General features: G+C 41.7%; 1 long non-coding RNA gene across 1 annotated transcript; it reads right to left on the reverse strand.

The window, feature by feature from the left end:
- Positions 1-1,960: 1,960 nt before the first annotated feature.
- Positions 1,961-19,171, reverse strand: LOC139669311 (uncharacterized). Its single transcript, XR_011697234.1, has 5 exons — positions 18,995-19,171; positions 17,354-17,464; positions 17,164-17,249; positions 16,285-16,509; positions 1,961-2,101 (listed from the first exon to the last, which is right to left on the reverse strand). It is a non-coding gene; the product is annotated as an uncharacterized lncRNA (long non-coding RNA).
- Between the last annotated feature and the right edge of the window lie 1,203 nt (positions 19,172-20,374).

Genomic DNA, 20,374 nt, shown 5'->3' on the forward strand with positions numbered 1-20,374 from the left:
AGTCCTGACTTGTAACTGGTATAGCAAAAAAACATACATACTCATATGTCCTTGCAGTGGGTGGAGGACACAACATGGACTACTGCTGTGTTGCCTCATCCCTACTATTCTAGCACCTTGATTTCCAATGCAGCTAGCATTGCTCTGTACAAATATTGAAATTTTCCATGTTGGAAAACTGCTTCCTTGTGGTTATTGTTGTTATTTAACAACATTAATATCCAAGGAACATTATAACATCTATTCCATGAGGAAAACTATGCTTTGTAGCAGAACATCAGGTCTGGCAGAACAGCAGTTTTCGTGGCAAGACCATGTCTTTTGCTAATCCCAGGAAAACCTGCCCAGTGTGGTCAGTTTATAAGTCTTTGCAAAATTACATTTCATAAATGTGCTGTTGAAATGCCTTTAGACTTCTTGGCAGCTGAATTCCCCTATGGTTTCTCTGTGTCACTCAGGAATTTGAACAGCCAGTCCTTGAGACTCCAACTGGTGCCATCTTCAGTAAGTTTGCTTCTGGCCTTTCCTTGCTAACTTTTTCAAGAAATTACTTTTGTCCTCTTGACAGTTTCTTTAATCCTCTTATTGTTGTGTGTATGTAATCGAGTACAGGCAGGCTATCTCACAGCAACAGTCTGAACTGATTTAAAATGATTAGAGGACCTTGGCAGTAGATGCTAGAGGAATATGAAGTGTTTATACTAAGTCTGTTTGCTTATAGTGCACCTTTGCCAGAGACATAATTCAATTTATGCATACGGATCAACTTTTTAATACCTTCCAGGAATAATTATTGTCATCATTTTATATTTCAGTATGTGCATTCAAATAAAACATGTTGCAATTGGACTGAAAAGGTTGAATCCTGTTTTGAAAAGTCTCATTTAAAGTTTATGGGGTTTAGCACTTTCAGAATAAAAGTAATTTTAAAAGTTGTAATGCAACAATGTCACATACACATTTTTTCAAAATATGAAGACATATATTCCTCCATGTTCTTACAGAACTTGCCTAATGAAGTGTGATTTCATTTAGCAGCTTTCAATTATACATTTCTATATATACATAAATGCATATGTATATACAATGAAACATGAAGTCCACAGATCTCTATCTTCCAAACTATTTTTTGTGATCTTACCTAGGACTATCTGAAATTTTCAATTATTACTTCTTGACTTCCATTTAGAGGCACATTCTGGTGCAGTTGCAAGAAACTGTTGAAACTGTATGCTAAGATGCACATATTGACAACCATGTAGGCAGGTAGGAGCAATACACTGCAGTTTCATACCATTCCTCCAGCTTCAAGAAGTGCAGTCCCAGGCTTCTGAATGTCCAAATACTGAATAACCATCCCTTAATAAACCAGCACCAAAACTTTCAGTAATAACTACTTTATTGATGGTCAAGGAGTGCTGCCAGAGTCAATAAACTCATTGTCTGTGGTAAAATTTGTCAACAGTGCTATGAACCATAGAACCTTATTATCAGCTGTTTTCCATAGATGCATTTGCTTTTTTAACTTTTGAATTGTCGGCTGAAAATTGCCCTTTCACTTGGCTATGAAAGGAATGTTCATTTTCAGACACATACCTGTCTGAGATCACAGACAGCCTCCCAGACCCTGCAAGCCTCAATATGCTGACAGAAAGGGGTCCCCTTTGCGCAGCAGTCATCCACCAACTATTGCAAGAACAGCTACTATTAAAGATTTTGCTTTGGAGTGGGAAATAGCTTGTGGTTTTGCACAGCAGACATTTTTTGTGGCACATAGTCAGGACAACATCCTCTTCTAAGAAGTCAGACAATTTTAGTCCTTGGCATCGGCAAGGCAGTGACAGCCCCTGGAGGAAGAGTGGCTGCGGCCACCCCCTGGTGTCCCACTGCTTCAGCGCCTCTGAAAATGAATCCTCAGATACTTGTTTTTCAGAGAACAGCAACGAGCTTGTTTCACAACAGCTTTTGCTGTATTTTACTTACATTTCTTTCTCTCATTCTCTTCAAGGAAGAAAAGACATGAATCAAGCCTTTGTTTAAAGTGGCAGTCTACATGGTTAACCCTCTCTGTTCCAGATGGACAGTCTTCCAGACACAGCACCTGTCAGGGACAAGGCACTCTTTGTCACCCACATAGTCATGGAAAGAATGGAATCCCACCATTACATGACAACTTATGCCTTTGTTGTTTAGCAAGTCTCAAAATAATACTCCACCAAAGCTAAACCTTAAAATCGAGGTGCCTGCATCCTGCTTGTGACTGTAAATTATTAAATACAGTGTACATCTCTGGTGATTTGCTTATGCCTTACTGCTTAGAGTATTGTAACAGTGTTGGCTGCTGCTGCGCAACTGCTGCTGCTGTCAGCAAAAACATTCACACAGAGCAAAATGCCAACATAACTAAATATACAAACTTCAACTTTTTCACCTGGGATGTTGAGTTTTGTCCAAACTGATACTGCCCAGGTACTTGTTCAGGAAGATAAGAACAAAGAAATACTGGCATATATCTAATTTCTTTATTGTTGACTTGAATATTCTTAGACACCAACAGGAGAACAGTGGAGCATACAGGTGTCCTCATCCATCTGAGCACCTCAACCAGTCTAAGCACATCACTGTCAATGGATGCCAGTCTGCCCAAGTCTGTGGCAATGCAGTGCCATCTGAAATTACTACTGGTACAATTCAGAGAAGAAAGAACCCACTAGATTTCACAAATGCACACTCAAGAGAATGCACTGATGAACCATGGAATGAAAGAAACCAGGAAAGCAGGACAATATCTGTGAACATCAGAAATTTTGCAGTAGATTGTTTTCAATAGATATTTCCTTAGAGATAAATTAGACAACAGTTTTTCCATTGGTTGCTAGCTCTGTTATTTTTAAAAATGATTGAAGCATTTCATAGAAAATGCATTTAATTTGGAACTATAAAAATAAACATAAAAATCACTTTTTAAAGTATCATACTTTTACTCTGTGCTTTGTTTGGATTTTTACTATTTTACTCCAAAGAGGATGAAATCTACAACAGAATCATTAGGGTTGGAAAAGACCTCTAAGATCACTGAATCCAACCATTAACCCAGCACTGTCAAGTCCATCACTAAACCATGTCCCTAAGGGCCACATCTGCACATCTTGTAAACACCTCCAGGAACAGCAATTCCACCACTTCCCTGGGCAGCCCTTTCCAGTGCCTGACAACCCCTTCAGTGCAGAAATTTTTTCTAGTATCCCATTCAAACCTCCTCTGGTGCAACTCGAGGTCATTTCCTCTTGTCCTGTTGTTCATTACTTGGGAGAAGAGACTGATCCCAACCTTGATGGAGTGGGTGACACCAGGTAACTCCAAGGAGTCAAACATCTCACTGACATGTACCAGCCTGCTTCTGGCTGAGGCTGGAGAGCGATTTGGCACACTCAGAAAACCTTGTAAAAGATCCACCAAGAGTTGTTACACTTTTGTGAGTGCTTAAATTGTGTTATTTGTTATTCAAGAACAAAATCTACAAGTCTAGGGGAAAACCTGAATTAGGGATGACCCACAAACCTAATCAACAGCCTACCAAAGGAATTCTCTGGGTTCAGATTTGAAGCTGAGCTGCAGTATCAGGACACACTGCAGAAAAAGAGTGTATTCAAAATGCATAAAATGAACAGTGCAGCTGTTGACAGCCAGTCACAGAAACAATTTGTTTAAGAATAAAACAACTCAAGAAAACATACTTGGAACTTCAGTGATTCAACAGAAGCAGATGCAAAAGGTTATAAAGTGATAATTAGACTTAAGTGTCTGAATGCATAGTAATGTTGTGCAAGACAGATTAATTTAGAAATATACAGCTTGTGATGAAATATTTGCTTGTTCCAAGCCATAAGAATAAGAACATTGAGTTTTCTGTTCTGAGGGTGTGGGGATGTTTGGTGGAGCCGAGGTCCTGCTTGTCAGAGGGCACCCTGTGTTCTGGGAGGCACCACCTTCTGGTAACAATTCCTTTCCTCCTGCATGGGAAGACAGAATCTGGGAAGATTAATTAATTACTCAAACCAAACAGATCTATCACAGTGCCAAATTTCAAGCTTGCAATCTTTGGTGGAGACTATGACAGAAACAATGCTAACATTGGATGGGTGGCACATACTGGATGTCTAGAGCCTGCTGGGGAAGAGCAGCAAAGAGCAGTATGTATTTGAGTGTGTGCCTGGACTCTGACTTTGAAAGGAAGCTGTTTATGTGGGAAAGCTGAATCTCTAGTGTCTTTTTTTTTTTTTTTTTTTTTTTTTTTTTGCATAAGAGGTCTCTGGCAGTTTGCCTGATTTCAGAGCAGGGATATTTTGCAATTATTGTTGTCTGTCTTATTCTTCTTTCCTTGTGAAACATACTGCAGAAGAACAGGCCCTTGCTGTATTGTCTTCTCCTGCTTCCAGGATGCAAACTCACGTCTGGGGAGAGGCTGAGGATGAAGGTAGCAGAGGACTGTAGAAGGTGTTTTCTGCCTGCCCTCCTCAGCTATTTCATTAAAATAGACCCCAAGCCCAAGAAGGTGCTTCCCTGCAGGCAGAGAGAGCATCACTGTGGTCCAGTAGAAAGCCCTTGGGGCACATTTCCTAGGAGGAGGGTGTGGGTAGAGGCTAATGTACAACTGACTCTTGCAGCAAGGAGCTTTCCTTTTAAATGTGTAACATTTAAAACATAAGTAACACAAGTTACCCTCTGTGTTTTGTCTTATGCCCTTATCTCAAGATATATTCTAAGTTCTTGTGTAGTCTCAGGTTCATTCACATAGATATGTAAAATCCTAACAATGTTATCAGTAATTGACTCTGAAGATTAGAGAGGAGCTAAAATAAAGGGAACAGCACTGTGCTGAGATGCTAAAATTCAAAACATGCCTCTGGAAGACAGACTAGGTACATTACAGGTCTGGCTTTTTGAAACACAAAGATAATGCTTTGTTTATTTTTGAAGGACACTGCAACTAGAAAGACCAACAGGTACTGACCTGTCTGTGGTACAGTCAGCAGGCATGAAGTTCTGGGTTTTCAAAACCCTTCAGAGGTATCAGTGATCTGATGGACCATTCCTACAGCTGCTAAGCAGCTGAAACAAATAGCAAGTGAAGTGGCTGGAGCATCATTTCAACGGCACATGGAAGAATTCAGATCAGTAGGATCACTTTTGAGAACCCTGCCCACACTAAGAAACCTAAAGCAAACATAGCCATTATCTCAATAAATATATATTGGTCTGGGAATCCTCATTAATTCACTCAGTAAGGAGGCACTCACTAATTTGTTTGTCAGAAACATTAGGAAATAAGATGCAGATGAGTGTGACTTAAGCCATAGGACTTGTTCTCACAGCAGTTTACAAAATAAAAGCAATTAAAGAGCAAAGAACATACATTCTCCTAAAACGCTTTGAGTATTTTAAAATATTATTAAAAAATAATTGCAAGACCTGCTTAGGTAGAGAAAGGATGTTGTGTTCTTTTTGTGTTTTGAGCACATACACACACCCTCTACTATTATTAGGACTCAGTTTGTAGCAGGAGCAGATAAACAAATGGTAACCTCCAGTCTCAATAAATTGGGGTCTTTCTGATTGCTGTCATCTGCTCTCCCAGCCCTTGTGTAGCGAATTCAAGACTCAGTGTGGTTGAAGAAAAACAATTTTATTGACATAATTGTTGCTATTTAAGGAGAGATGTTTATCTATGTTATTTATTTAGGTCTGCATGTATTTTAATGCTTGGTAACAAGAATGGGGAAAAAAATGGAAATTAAAGGATCAATTTTTTCAGCTAACAGGTATTTTGTTCTGTCAGGGCTGAAGAATTTCACATATTTATGTACTTATGTATGCTACTATGAAACTAAAGTAGTTCTAGAATTTATTCCAATAAAAATGGTTTAGAAATAATTCATAGTCAATTTAGTAAATTGCAATATTTTTTCAATATGTTCAAGTGCCATTTGAAAAAAAAAAAAGAAACAAACAAGCAGCACTATTTTAGTGTGGGTTTAAATATCCTTCCCTTTCCTTCTGATAATAACTATGGAATAGTAAAAGTTGTGTAAGCACAACACATTTGTAGCCTGTACAAGAAAAAAAGAGGGTACAGAGAATATTCACACCAAGGACAGAGAGGCTTACTGGAACCAGTGGGACAAAGAAAACTATGTATGTACCAAAGAAAACTAGGCATGATTAGATACTAGTTACATTATATAAGGATTTGAGAATTATGTAGACCCTCCACTCCTTCCTGTGCAATGATCTGCTGAATTGCAGCCTCTGCTCTAAGGAATATTAAAAGATTTCTGAACCATGAACCAACCTGAACAATGATAGAGACTGAGGGGTGCACTTCAAAAAGCAATATTGCTCTGGTGTATCTGATGTTTTGAAGGAGTCTGGTGTATTTGATGGAGATACATTTTCTAGAGCCTGAATATTGAAATCAAGAGTGTCTTGCTTAACTTAGGTGCTTCTCTTTACAGACCCTGCACTTTCTGAGATATAGGCAGCATTTTATCCTTGATTACAGTACATCCTCTTGAGAAACAGTCAGCTGATGGCAAAGCAAATTTTTATAAAACAGCCTCAATTACATATTAATGAATGTGCTTGTTGTACCTCAGATCTCAGAGTCCAGTTCACATTTAGGTAGCTCTGTCTCCAAGATACTTTGGAGGGGACCAGCTCTAAATAACATGTCAAGAAACAACACAAAAAAAATGCTTCTGGCTGGTTTGAGAATTTTTTTTATTCAATTTAGGCTTTAAAAAACTTGAATCCTGGTTTCCTGAAAACTAGGAAGGGTTGTTGAAAATCTAAAATTTGCTGCAATTTTGCAGATCCAGCCTTTAAAATCAAAAAACCCTTGACGCTGGTGGTATCAGTGATAGCCATCTCAACACCTACATTTTAATACCAGCAAATGAGAAGTTGAGTAGTTCACGCAAGATAGAACATCTAACTGGTACTCTTCATGCAGGTGGTATCCCGGCAAAGGCTTTGACCTTCAGTAATTCCACCTGAGTCAGCTTTCTGGGTAAAACCCAACATTTGAGTCAGCTTTATAACCTGCTGACAATTTTGAGAGGGCAGAGGTTTGAGGGGTTTAATGTTGCTCATTTCTGTTCTAATATAAAGTACTCAAAAAACCCTCAATCAGTGGAGCTTAATTTCACCCTGAAGAGTTAACTCTCTCCAAGAGGAAAACATGGATTGGAGCTGCAATTCTGTTTTAAGCATCAGAGTATTTGATAATGAATAGCAATTAAATTAGAAAGATATACTATTAAACTACCTTAACCTTACTCTGTCTGCCAGCTCTTTATAAAAGATGACTGGGGAATTCTTGATTGTGTCAACTAGACCTGCAGAAAACTTATCTAGACCTGCAGAAACCAAAAGTAATTATTTACCATGAGAGTTATAAATCCCCCAGTGAAAATAGTTACATTTATCTCACTCTCCTCTCTATTATATGGACACAGTGAGTTTATTTGTGGTGAGAGTAAATAAGTAATCATCTTAAGCATCATGGGGGTTTCCAGCTGGTTAGACATCTTATCTACTTGTCAGACACCAAACCTCTTCCAGTAAATACAATGCAATCAGCTGTGCCATCTGTGGCCAGCAAGTATTCCCCAGTACCTGTCAAAGTCCATGTCTTTCACTTCCTCCTGCACCTCAATGAACAGAAGTCACTGTTTACCTTTATCACACAATAACTGAATCAAAATATAACAATAAATTTATAGTAGTCCCTTTCAGACTTGACCACGTGAAGGATCTGTATCCTCCAACAGTGTGGTCCTGCTCACATGAAAGCTTTCCAGAGAGTGATGAAGACACACATCAAACAGCAAGAGATTACATTCAGTTCTCCAGCCCTTCATTAGCAAAAAGACTTCCAACATTGAAAAATCAAAAATGCTCTACGCAATAGCAATTGGTGAAACTGAAGTATAGTCATCTCCCTCCTCACCTTCAGTAAAACACGAAATGAGATGGCTGGACTTTGAGTTAGAAGGTTTAACAACAGAGCAGGAAGGAAGCAAGCTGTTTGCATGCATGGGATTTAACTAACAGTGTTTGCTCTATTACAACCCTGTCAATGCAGGGTGTTTTTGTTAAACTGGGAATCCAAAACGTGGCTTCCATAACAAACATAGCAGCAGACTCCCGTGTGTGTGTGTGGTCAGTCACAGGAAGCAATTAACTAAAAACCCTTAGGGATATTCTGCATTGCAGAGAAAGTATTTGTACCCAGCAATGGCAAGAGCCCATCTCAGACACCCACTAGGACACACCTCCAGCCCTTAGTCAGAAACTAGTTAATCAGGAAAATGAGGACTGCCATTGCACAGAAATGTTCACCCTCCAAACGGACAGAACACTTTGGGAGTAGGAATATGTGATTTGATAAACATGCAACGCCAAGCACTTACATCCCAGCAAACCCAAACACCACCAAGCAAGACAGGTGGCTTAGAGCAAGAACAGGTCTGGAATGCTGATTATTGGAGACAGAGTTTAAAGAACAGCCTTATCACCAACTGAAAGTGTTGTATAGTAAATGTCATCCCTTCCAATGCACTTTTACCTTCTCCTTTCAAAAGTCCTGTACTCAGCTGTGGTAAATGAGATCCACATCCACTGTCCAAAAGGCTCCAGAGTAGCCCTAGTTTGCTTAAGGAAAACCTTTATTTTCTGATCAAATCCCCCAACTCCACTTAGAAGGATAAGACAGTGGAAATAAACCAAATGCAACAGTTCAGTCCAGGGGCTAATTTACTTTGGGGATTTCCTACAGGAAATATGAAAGAAGCTGAAAGTTCAGACTGTAGAACAACCTCTCATCCATCCCAGTTGCAACAAACACCACTGGGGCACTTCTCACCAGGAACAGGTCTGCAAGGAAGTCCATGGTGAGCTGAATAACGGTGCATGACAGCATCCCATTGGGGCTGTACAGCCTGTGTTATAACACCTGAGAGAAGTCCACTACAATATCCTGGTGTGGATCCAAGGATGGTTTCATACTCATACTTCAGGTTTTGGGAGTAAGGTTGCATAATAACCTTAAAGCAAGATCCCAGCCCAGCCTGCAGTTCAGGAGGGCACAGACAGCTCAAAATAACAACTTTGCTCTTTCTAGAAGAGCAGGAAATTACTCTTGTTTTGATTTGTGGTATGACTGGAGTGCAGTATAGCCTGAGGCATCTACCCGCTCTCTCAGAAGGGTTATGTGAAGATAGGCCCCATCACTCTGGTTTCAGCACACAATCAATGGCTGAGACAGACCGAGGAAGACCAATGAGTCATTTGGTTCTTCATTATCCAGGAATATATTTTTTCCATCTGAATTATAGCCCTTATGATTTTTATTGCAAGATAACCAAATGGGACCAGCAGAGAAATTAGGGAACATGATGTAACAGTCCTTTAGGATATGATCTAAAAGCCTTTTCTTGCCACAAAATTCAAATCATCCAAACCACAGGACAAAAACAGCTCAGAGCCTATTGTCTACTTTTGTTACACTGACAAGATATTGATGATCTTCTTTCTGTGGAAAAACAACTCCAGAGAGTCACCCCTCAAACATGCTTTTTATACTCCATTTTCCCCATTTTCTATATTCATTTCCCCAAGTATGTCATAAAAAACATATACTTATGTACCATACTTGGAAGCAATTAGTTTTAGGAATTAACCACAATGCACATTTAAATCGACATTGCACTTGTATCCAAATCATCACCATGTTGTTACAGTTACATTATTTATTAAGATTTAACTGCTACCAGCCTGTTTGGGAGGAAAACAACTCTCTTAGAGGACCCAGCCACTCCACAAGTTACTATACTTGTAGTTTCATTCCTGTAAGTGAAACAGCTGCGATATAGCTGAATGCCACATATGAGATTCTTATATGCAACACAGAGCTCAAAAGAGTCAAAATTTAAAGTGTTATTTCTAGGTAAGATATTGTTACATCCAACATCGTCACTATCAGCATGAATGTGTATCCTCCAAAATATATGCCAGGTAAATCTGGTGTTTCTCAAAGATTACAGGATATTTTTTCATTTTCTACACAGCTGTTCAAAAGGCTGCTTGAAATCTCAGGTCTGGCTGAAAGGCAACAGTGTTCATGGTTTCCCTGAAACAAAATTTCCAACAAGAACTTCAGTTACAAAACATGCTAGGGTGGTCTATGCAGGATGGACAGTATTGATGAGAATAAGTGACACCTCTGGCAAAGCAGCTTCCTAGGGACCAGAAAAAGCCATGGGGTAAGAAAATGCATACACCAAAGTAACAAAAATCTACTATCAGCCCTTTGGCAGCAAACTCCTCAACAACCACCTTCTTTTCTTTCCTGTCCAGATAGCTCCTTGCCAGGTGTTCCTGCTTGACTTTAAGGCAGGAACAGATGGGGCTTAGCTGGCAGCTTTCACCATTGATATTTGTTGCTTTACTGGTTGCAAAATGTCTAAAGAGTTAGGATCGGACCCACAGAGTAGGGAGCACAACATTTTCCCTCTACTCTGGAAACCCCCCTAAGAATTTTGATGCAGATCCAGCCTGTACCCTTATATCTTTCATACAAGTCTCCCATGAGTCTCACAGATCCTCCAGTCAAAATCCTGCTTACAGACAACAGCTATATGAGATGGACTAATGGTGTGGAACAGGAGCTGCTCATTCACTGCCTGCCCTGGGCTTTTTTTTCCATGTGTTCTTTCTGCCTATAGGAAAACATATCAGGTGGTTTACCATATTCTTATACACCTATATACAAACACTTCTCATCTTTATGGGTTGGCTGCCTTCTCCACCCAATTTTCTGCCAGATCCAAAATAATAGGTAGATGGAACAAAAAATGGTGTACCCATACAGCCCATATCCCAGTGTGGGATGAAACACACACTTGTTTCACACACTGAGTCAAGCCTTTCCCTCTCACTTGGCAGGTCAAACCTTCCCCTGAAGTCAGCTGCATGGTGGTGGTTTCCTGCATGCATGAGAAGGCAGGTGTGCCGGTGCTCACAGCTGATCCCTGTTCAGCATTGCCTTTGCAAAAATCTCTTAACAGAGAAAAAGGATGTGTGTTTTGGGAAAAATGAAAACAACCTCTTTCTTCTGTGGTGCTAGATCTGATCTCAGCAGACCATGGCCTGACACTGAGCTAGATGGCTGGGACTGATGGCATGGCTGAATGGATGGCTTAATCCTTAGCTGGCCTTCAAAAAGGGTTTTCTTCTTTCCTGTTCAGAAAGGCCAAGATAAATAATGTGTGTCAGGTGGTCTTCCCCACTCCTGCTTTTTCCTTCCCTGATCTCCACCCTATGGAAAGTGTCTTAGACTTTCTTCCCTGCAAAACCAGCAAATGAAACAAGAGAATTTTGAGCTGGAGCTAAAAGGAATCCCTGTGTCTTTAACAAAAAAAAAACCAAAAAAATCCCATTATGCTTTAGAAACTTTGTTGATATAACAAGAACTATTTCGGAAATACAAAATTGTTTTGATGGGGAAGAAGAGAATTAAAAGAAGAAAACTGAGTTTCTGATATATAGCAAATAGTTGATAGTGACATCTCATATAGGGATGGACAATAGGTCATGGGTCAAACACTAGTCACTCATGTTTCTCTGCAGCCCTGAACTGTAAGTCTAAATAGAAATAACACTATAAGTTTCTGTCTCAGAGCACAATTTTTCTGAAAAATCACTGTCCAGCAAGCAGACTACATTTTCTACAAATTTAGTATATCTATTCTCAGAGAAGAACTGAAGTGGTCACCTGTTTACATGTATTGAAACATTTTCAGTTCCTCTCTCTAGCAGAGGGATAAAATTAACTACTTATTTTTATCCTATCAGTTTAATTCAAACCTGTCTCCAAATTTCTCATGTTTTGTTCAGTTGTGGCCAAGTTTGACACAAGAAAATGTATAAAACTACACATTACACCTACAAAACAAAGAGCCAATCCACCAGAGTTTTGACTGAATGGTTTTTCTGAATTTGTAGAAAATGCTTATGCCAACTGGAACCACTGTTTGTTTTCTGTTTGTTTTTTTTTTTCAGGAACATTCCATTTTGGTGCTGTTTTGAATTTGAAAACTCCAGAACTGGATTGGCATCTCTGGTTATTACACTTGAGTCCAAGTGACCCTATACTGTTCTCCATTGTAAAATGATAGGAGTAGGCACCCAAAACAGGGAGGTTTAGGTTCAGTTCAAGTATAGGATTAAATGTAGGTCTCCCATATCCTGGGAAAGCAGTCCACCCACTCCTCCAGCTGTGGTTAATCAACCTCTCAGATTTCATGAAAAAAATAGAACTCTGGCCTTTTCCATTTTGAATGAGAACATTGCAGTTGCAAGAAGCCAAACAGTAAAGAAAACATTTCTCCAAATCATGTTGTTCTACCAACAGGGAGGGTATGTACAACTTGAACTTAAAATGCCTGGGTTTGCTGGTTTTTCCCTAAAAAAGGTCACAGAATCTGATAGTTTTCTAGATGGTTTATGTAAAGCCAGGCTTACAAAACAAAATTTGCATGCACCCTGTATATAACCCCTAGTTTTATAAAAGCCATCATTATAAAATTATTTCAGTTGCAGGGTTTGCCTAATTACAACATAAATTTTCTATAAACTCAGGTCTAATTCCACAGGGCCCCAACCTTTTTGCCATCTCCACTCCCATTTTTTGATATGGTTAATTTTCCATCATAAATCAGAGAATCAGAGCTATCTGCTCCTGAGGAATGCGCCCAGGATATGGGACTGTTTGGAAGAGGATTTTCCTTTAGCCAAGAGGGAACCACCCACTTGCTTCAAGAACAGGATGGGGCCCCAGCTGTTATCTGAAGGGCTCTGCTGCCACAGGGGGAATGAAGTAAAGTGGACACAAACAACCAGAGAAGTTGCCAAAGTGTCAGTGTCCGAGCCCTCCAGAGCCTGAGGATGCTGTAATCCTTTATTGTCTGCTGAAATAGGTTTTCAATTTCCCGATATTTGCTACTAGCTGGAAAAATGTTAACACAACACAGACCAAAGTGTTACACCACTTTGGGTCACACCTCCCTGGTCACTCCCAGAGGACCTACCAGCATCCAGTGTGGGTGCAATCGTGGTCTGGGATTTTTCAGAGCCCTCTCTCCCTTGTTCATGCCCCTTTTCTCTCTCTCACTCCTGTCCCAGTGTGCTCTAAACTCCTACTCTGAGTGTTTGTCCGTAATAGAAAGGAGTTATTGCACTCTGTGGAGCACATTTCTTCTGCCCAGAGAGCATCTGCAGTCCTAAACAAACTGAAGCAAACCTGTGCAAAGACACCAGCAGTTCAGAACAGGTGTCCAGCTGGAAAAGAGAAGGTGAAATTGTTTTCCTATATCAAGTGCACACTTATCTTTCTTGTGCTCTGACTCATCTTTATAGACAAGCCCTGGTGTTACTGTAATGAGTCATCAAGGCAACTTTATTTATAATCACGCTGCCTGATGTTTCAAAAACACACAAGACCTAAACCTTATTATAGCAGTACTAAATGAGATGATGGTCATGCTTTGATTTGAAATTCCAGAGCGTGACAAAGTTTTAAAGGAGAAACAGTCCTGTGAAAAATTAGCACTGAGGCTCAACCTCCAGATCAGATCATCAGCTGTCATTTAGGTCAAACCAAAAGCATGATGGATAAACCAACAATTCTGTGCACTAGCCACTTAGATATACAGTGCCATGGTGTAAATGGACAAAACTGTGTTCCCTACAAAGCTCTTCTGCACAACTGTCCTTTCTCTCTTGTAGCTATACATTTTGGAGTGACACATTTGCAAGCTAACAAAACCAGTTCTTCGGCTCAGGCACGTATTTTACATTTACTTCATACAAGCTATTACAGACTACAACTTTTCCCAAAGCAGAGAGCAGGTGTGAGCAGATATTTACCTCATATCCTATTTCAGGCAGTGCTGAATGGCCCCAGTCCGAAGGAAATGATGCATGTGAATAGTGTCTGATTGACTGTTTGAAACAAGTTTGACCAAGGTTAACAAACTCAAGGGATTTCCACAAGAGAGTCTCCTGGTCATATTTTAAGGACTGCTTCAGAAAACCTTCTGTCCTTGTATAAATTGTTCTCTCTTATTGATGCAAGCCACAAGTAGAGAAACATCCATGTATGTAACAGTGATGCTCTGCAGCAAGATGCATCACACTAGGCTTTCAGCAAAAGTGGTAGCTTTTCCTTCCTTATTTGACTACATACTTATAAACATGCCTAATAATATCCTATCCTAGACCTGTTCAAAGTAAGTACCAACAGTTCTACAAGCATGATCGTTACCTCTCCTTACCACCACCAGGCCACACTGACCTCTTCTGGCAGTATGCTACCAAAAAAAATAGAAAATGTTATGGCACATATTGTTAACCCAATGCCTGTTGAGACTGTAAGAAATTATTAAAACTATCCTTTTCCTTAATTGTATGGCAGGACTGTGAAAGTCAACTCATTGGGAGAGGAATCAGAGAAGGAAAGGCTCACCAAACCATGCCAGATTATTAACATCTGCCTTTTGATCCCACCAGAGTATTAATTTTCTTTTCTTTTATTTCTCTTGATTGCTATAAGATTCTACCGATCCCTGTTCCAACAACACTGCACAAATTTCCCCTAACTGATATCTCTGCTCTTCCAGTCCCACTCTTCCTCCTGCTCCAGACTACAACATCCAAAAATCTCGGATGTCAACCTTATTCCCTGATTTTCCCAGGTCACCAGCAGGCTGTGTGACAAACCAAAATTATGTTTACCCCAGGCTCTCTGGCTATGCATGCCTCAGTTGGACCTGTTTCACCTTCTCACCTGTATCAATCTTAATGGAAGAATATAAAAAACAGCCCTAGAAACTCCATTATGATGGAGTTTTTTCATCTCCATCAGACTTCTTTGAACACCCCCAGCCATGTAACGTCTCTTCAGCAGAAAGTGGGAAGCTGCCCGGCAGTCTTGGAGGCCATGAGGATCTCTGCTCAGAGCACTCCCCTTCCAGCACGCCTGCCACAGTGACAGCCTGCCAACACCGTCAAACCCACCTCCCAGCCTACCTGCACCAAGTCTACATCAGCAGATAAATGAGTCATTTGAAGCAGGAGAGGACTCAATAAACAGACATAATTTTCCACTGTCAGGAAAATAAAGATCATAACATCCCATACATTTCCATGTCCTGTTTCCTACTGCTACTCTTTGCAGCACTAGAAATTCTGCAGATTTTTATCACAATCAGAGGATTCAGATGTCTCTGGACCATTTTTTGAAAGAGAAGACAAATGCACTATGAATGAGAAGGGAGGTTTTTGCTCTCTGGGAATGCTGCCCAGGAGAGCAGATGTCATTGTGCAACACAGTGCTTGTGCTGCTCCTACATCCAGTCCCTCCTCTGCTCCCTGCTGTTTCTGCTTCAGGCATTTTGCCATCAGTAAGGAGGGATCTGTGCAGCCTTTTCATGCTGTAGTGACTGACTGAGGAGCTGATTATCTCAGCTTTATGTTTTCTTCCCTTCACAGGGAATCTGTCTCCAAATCACTGAGCCTTTGATGGTTGCTGACCCAGCTTCCAACAAGCACCAGCTCCTCTTGTGGTGCTGAAAGAAGAGATCATCTCCTCTTGGAACTTGTGATGATAGCACAGGAAAAACACTCACAAACGCTCACTGCCTGTGAAAGTTTTCGGGGAGGTTTGTGGACATCTTTTTAACTTTGCCTCACTCCAAGTGGTGATACTCAGCAAACATTTTGATCCATTTATAGTGGTGTGATCTCTCACAAAAACAGGCCTCTCTGAAATGTGTAGTCCTTCTCCAGGGGTCTAGACTCTGACTTACACTGCATCTTTTCTGTTTTTCACTGATGTGTCACAGTGCCTTGTATTTCAATCCCCATCCTAGGCACTCTCACTGTTTACTGCTTGCCAGAGATACTCAGGATAATTCCTGCCTCTCCCACAACCTGGCAGCTGGTTCTGCCCACCAGACAGCATCTCAGTGAAGGATGATGATGCTTCAGAGACTGGGGAAACCCAGTCTGCTGCCTGCAGAGGCCTCAGGAGCCTGGCAACCTCTGCAGTGAGTGCCAGATTCTCCAGCTCTCATGCAGTGATGCGCCCAGATTATGCTGGACTCAGGCTCAGCTTTATTGCCAGGGAAGACATAAAGATAAGAACTCCACACACTCACTTACCAGAACTCGGTAATGGAGCAGAGGTATGAGAAGATAAAACACTGAAGGAACTACTGAGGTAGTGCTTGGGCACCATCTGAGCACTGCATCCCTGGTCTGCTTACAGTTCACTTGTCCTGCAGACACCTTGAACAAACTTCTCTCTTTTTCCAGCTGCTGAAGAAAGCCACCAGAAGCCAAACCTTTTTTCCAGTTCCAGACATAAGAAGTGATGCATACCACCTCCTGTAGGCATGACATACACTCTTTTTAACATTTTAATCAAGGCTGTCTTCCACAGCTCACATCCCCCTTAAAATATGATGTATTATGAGCAACCATCACTGCACACCATTTCTTTTTAAGCTCTGCACAGGATGTATATATACCATCGAAATTCAAATACAGTCCATGGTTGGTTTAAGTTATATGTCCGGTTTTTCTTCCCTGTTCCTCTCCTGCAAGGCAATGGTCATAACAGTTTGTTGAGGGGTTTTGGTTTGGTTGGCTGGTTGGTTTTTTTCCTGCTTGGAAAAGGCCTAGCTGCCTGGCACAGACACCTAAGGAAAAGCAGAGTCACCAACATGCCATGCTCACTGTGCATTAGGGTAAACTGAATTCCTATAAAAAGTCAAATTACAATGCACACAACTACCACCTACACTGTGTGTGCACAAGAGGGACTTCATACCTATGATGACTTAGTCACTATCATTTCCTTCAACATAATTTTATCCTTATTTCAGCCCTTGATTTCCTAATTATAAATACATAATGAAGGTTCCCATATTTACAGCCTTAGCTCAGCATGTCTTAATATCAGAGACAGAGACAATACTTTAAAATGTCTCTATTCGGACTAGAGCCACCAGTTTTGATTAGTGTGCAAAAACTACTTACATATTATTTTATGTTTCACTTCCTTCCCCTTCCTCTTCTTCCTGTGTTGACAGACTGCTTGTACTCCATTAAGTATTCCTTCATTGCTTTCATATTCAAACAGAAAAGGATTTTCAATGGCATTTTGCAAAAGAAGCTGCATGACATTTAGTTCCCCTCTATCTAAAAGTAAGCACACTATTATTTTTACCTTTGAAATCTATCTCATATTTCTGTGAACCAAGTTGAAATTCAAAAGAGCACAGATGAATCTGAAACCACAGCTCCACATCTGTAGAAGTTATAGGGGCAGCACCTTGGTCTGGACAAGGGAGAGAGAGATTTGTTAGCAATTGGCTTTGGGCCACAGTGGTGTCACAGGCAGGTTGGACTTAGCACCTATATAAGTTATGGGAAAAAAGCAGTGATTTAAACCAGTCAGATCATAAACTCATCTCTGAGCTACATCAGGGTCTCTCTGATGTCTTTCATGAAATCATGAAATCACAAAATGAGTTGGGTTGGGAGGGACCTTAAAGATCATCTAATTTCAACAACCTGCCAAGGGCAGAGACACCTTCCACTAGACGAGATTGCTCAAAGCTCTCTTCAATATGGCCTTTAACACTTCCAGGGATGAGGTATCCACAGTTTCTCTGGGCAAACTGTTCCAGTTCCTCACCACCCTCACCAGTGAAGAATTTCTTCCTAATACCTAATTTAAACCTACTTCCCTTCAGTTTAAAGCCATCACCCCTTGTCCTATCACTACACACCCTTTGCCAGTCCCTGTACCATGGCACATTGGAGGGGCTCTCTCATGTCTAACTCTTCTCTCTGTGTCCCTCACAAAGGACCCCTGGTGGCTGCAGTGCAGTCTGAGTACTTGTGAGTGTCACCTCCCTTCACCACCCTTGCTCAGTGCAACCCTTCTTGCTCCCAAAAGCCTTTCAGTCTCCTCTGACAGCCCTATGGGGTGTGGAATAGAGGCTCTGGAATTATTTCTAAGTGAGCTTATAGATGGCAATGGCTCCCAGGGGCTTTGGTGGGAAAAGAAGGTGGTTTTCTGGAATTTGCTTTTCAGCAGAAGTTTGCAGAAAGTGAGCTCTTCTCACATACACAGAACTTCCAAATTAAAATGATTTTCAACAAATTCCCAAGCCATCTGTAGAGGCAGAATCTTTTCAGAGCTGAATTTCCTGGGAGCATTGTGGAAAACCAGCAAAAAATGACAAAAATGTGTGAGGTGATGATGAGAGCACTGGGAGAATATCTGCATCCTTTTTATTAAACAAAGCTAGCAAGTGCTAAGTTCAAAGCAAGGCAAAGGAGAGACTCCCTCAAAAAAATATCACATTCAGCTGCAAGAATATTTGCACAAGATAATGTGGAAGATAAAAGTTTATATAGATTTTAAAAGTAATGGAATAATTACTGGAAGAAGAACAAATACATCCAGGGTTATTACATAGACAGATACCAAGTCTGATGAAGGAGATCCCCAAACCAAAAAATACTGGAGGCAGGAAGTATTTTGGGAATGTATCACTACAAGTCTGCCTTGAGCTTAAAATTTTGTTTGGGCACCTCTGTCATCTAATGATGGGGATGGGCTCTGATGTACCTCTTGTCCCGGTATGCTAGTCTTTCCTCCACTTTGGGGTAAGAAGAGCAGGAAGGGAGTGACTGGCAGTCCCAAAAACATTTGCAGTAACCCTGCAGCCTTTCGGTGTGCTCTGCCTCTTACATCCTCCTCCAGCTCTGCCTGCAGCGCGTCCCACCCTGCGCTAATCCGCACGAGGTGCTCAACAGCCTCGATTAAACCGTGGCTTTTTGGGGAGGGGGCACTGACCTTGCTGTGGTGCAGCCGCCCATGAAGAACAGGACCCGGCAGATCCTGCGGCTGCTGACGGTCAGCGCTGTGCCTCCCCGCTCAGTCCCACGGGCACCGCGGGCCCCGACAGCTCTCCCACCATCCCCTCGCCGTGCCCAGCCCAAGGGTCCGGAGCTGCGCTGGCTCCTCCCGGGCTCCCGGCGGGTTCCCGGACCGGGCGGGCACCGCCACCTAGGGACGGGGACCGGGCTGTCTGACAGCGCGTCCGGGACAGCTTCTCCGCCGGCACCGGCAGCAACGCATGGAAGTTCGGGTCACCTTCTCCTGGGGTACGCATAGTTTGTTTTCCCCTTCTATCCTGTGCCATTTCCATTTTCAGTGTCAATCGTAATGATTCGGAACACATGGCGGAAGACCTGGTTGACAGGTGAAGAACAGATCATCATCTAGTTTTGCTCCATTTCAAGGACTTTTTTATTGGATATATCCAAACTAAAAGAATGAGAGACGTGGCCAAGTCTGAATCCTGCAGCCATGCTCAGAGGTCTCCCAAATCCACCCTCAGCTCCTACCCTTTACCAGTCCCTCTACTTGGGCTGGGGCTGTATCCTTCCTTGCACCAACACCTGCACCTGTCCTTGTGCCTGCTCAGTGGAGAATCCCCTTCTTCCCACCGTTCCCTCCACACTGCTGTAGCACAGACTGCTTAAAATCCACAAAGTGCTTCACACCCCTCTTGTGCCCCTGCCTGCAAGCCTTCTCCCAGGACGTGCTGCACTGCAGCACCAGTCAAATCCCACCAGCACTAGACATCAAGCAAACAGATCTTTCAAGTTTGCCATGGATCTCACACTGCCGAGAATCTGCTTGAAACTGAAGAGTGCCTTTCTGGTCAGCCCGAATTGCCTTCTCTACCTGTGTAGAGGTTAAAGCAGCAGCAGAGTGGTTTGGAGACTAGAAAAAGGAGATGAACTATCCATCATAAAAAAAAAAAGTTTTGGCTTAAAGGATGTGGAGAACAGAATTTCATTTGCTAACCAGGTGTAATTGCCCACAACTTGGAGCTTCCCAGTGCACCCCAGCCAAACCCCACCTCCCAACAGAAGCTGTTTGCTGGACACTGCAAAGGAGGTAATCAGAGCACACACCAGTTGAGGACTGGTGGGGTGGTATATCCCCAGAGTCCCACCCATCTCTGCATTCTGTGATGCTTGTTGCCTTCTCCGCAGCCCTTCCACACAGGATTGGAGAGCATCACCACAGCTCTCAAAATTGTCCTCATCAGCACGTGGGACAGCTTTCTGGCACTGTCTTCTGCTGTAAGTTGTTAGGATTTCCAAAAGAAAAGCACACTCTCCTCACAGATGCACACACAGCATTAAAAAAATAGATTAAAGC

This window comes from Pithys albifrons, chromosome 3 (assembly GCF_047495875.1).
Source record: "Pithys albifrons albifrons isolate INPA30051 chromosome 3, PitAlb_v1, whole genome shotgun sequence".
NCBI classification, from domain to species: domain Eukaryota; kingdom Metazoa; phylum Chordata; class Aves; order Passeriformes; family Thamnophilidae; genus Pithys; species Pithys albifrons.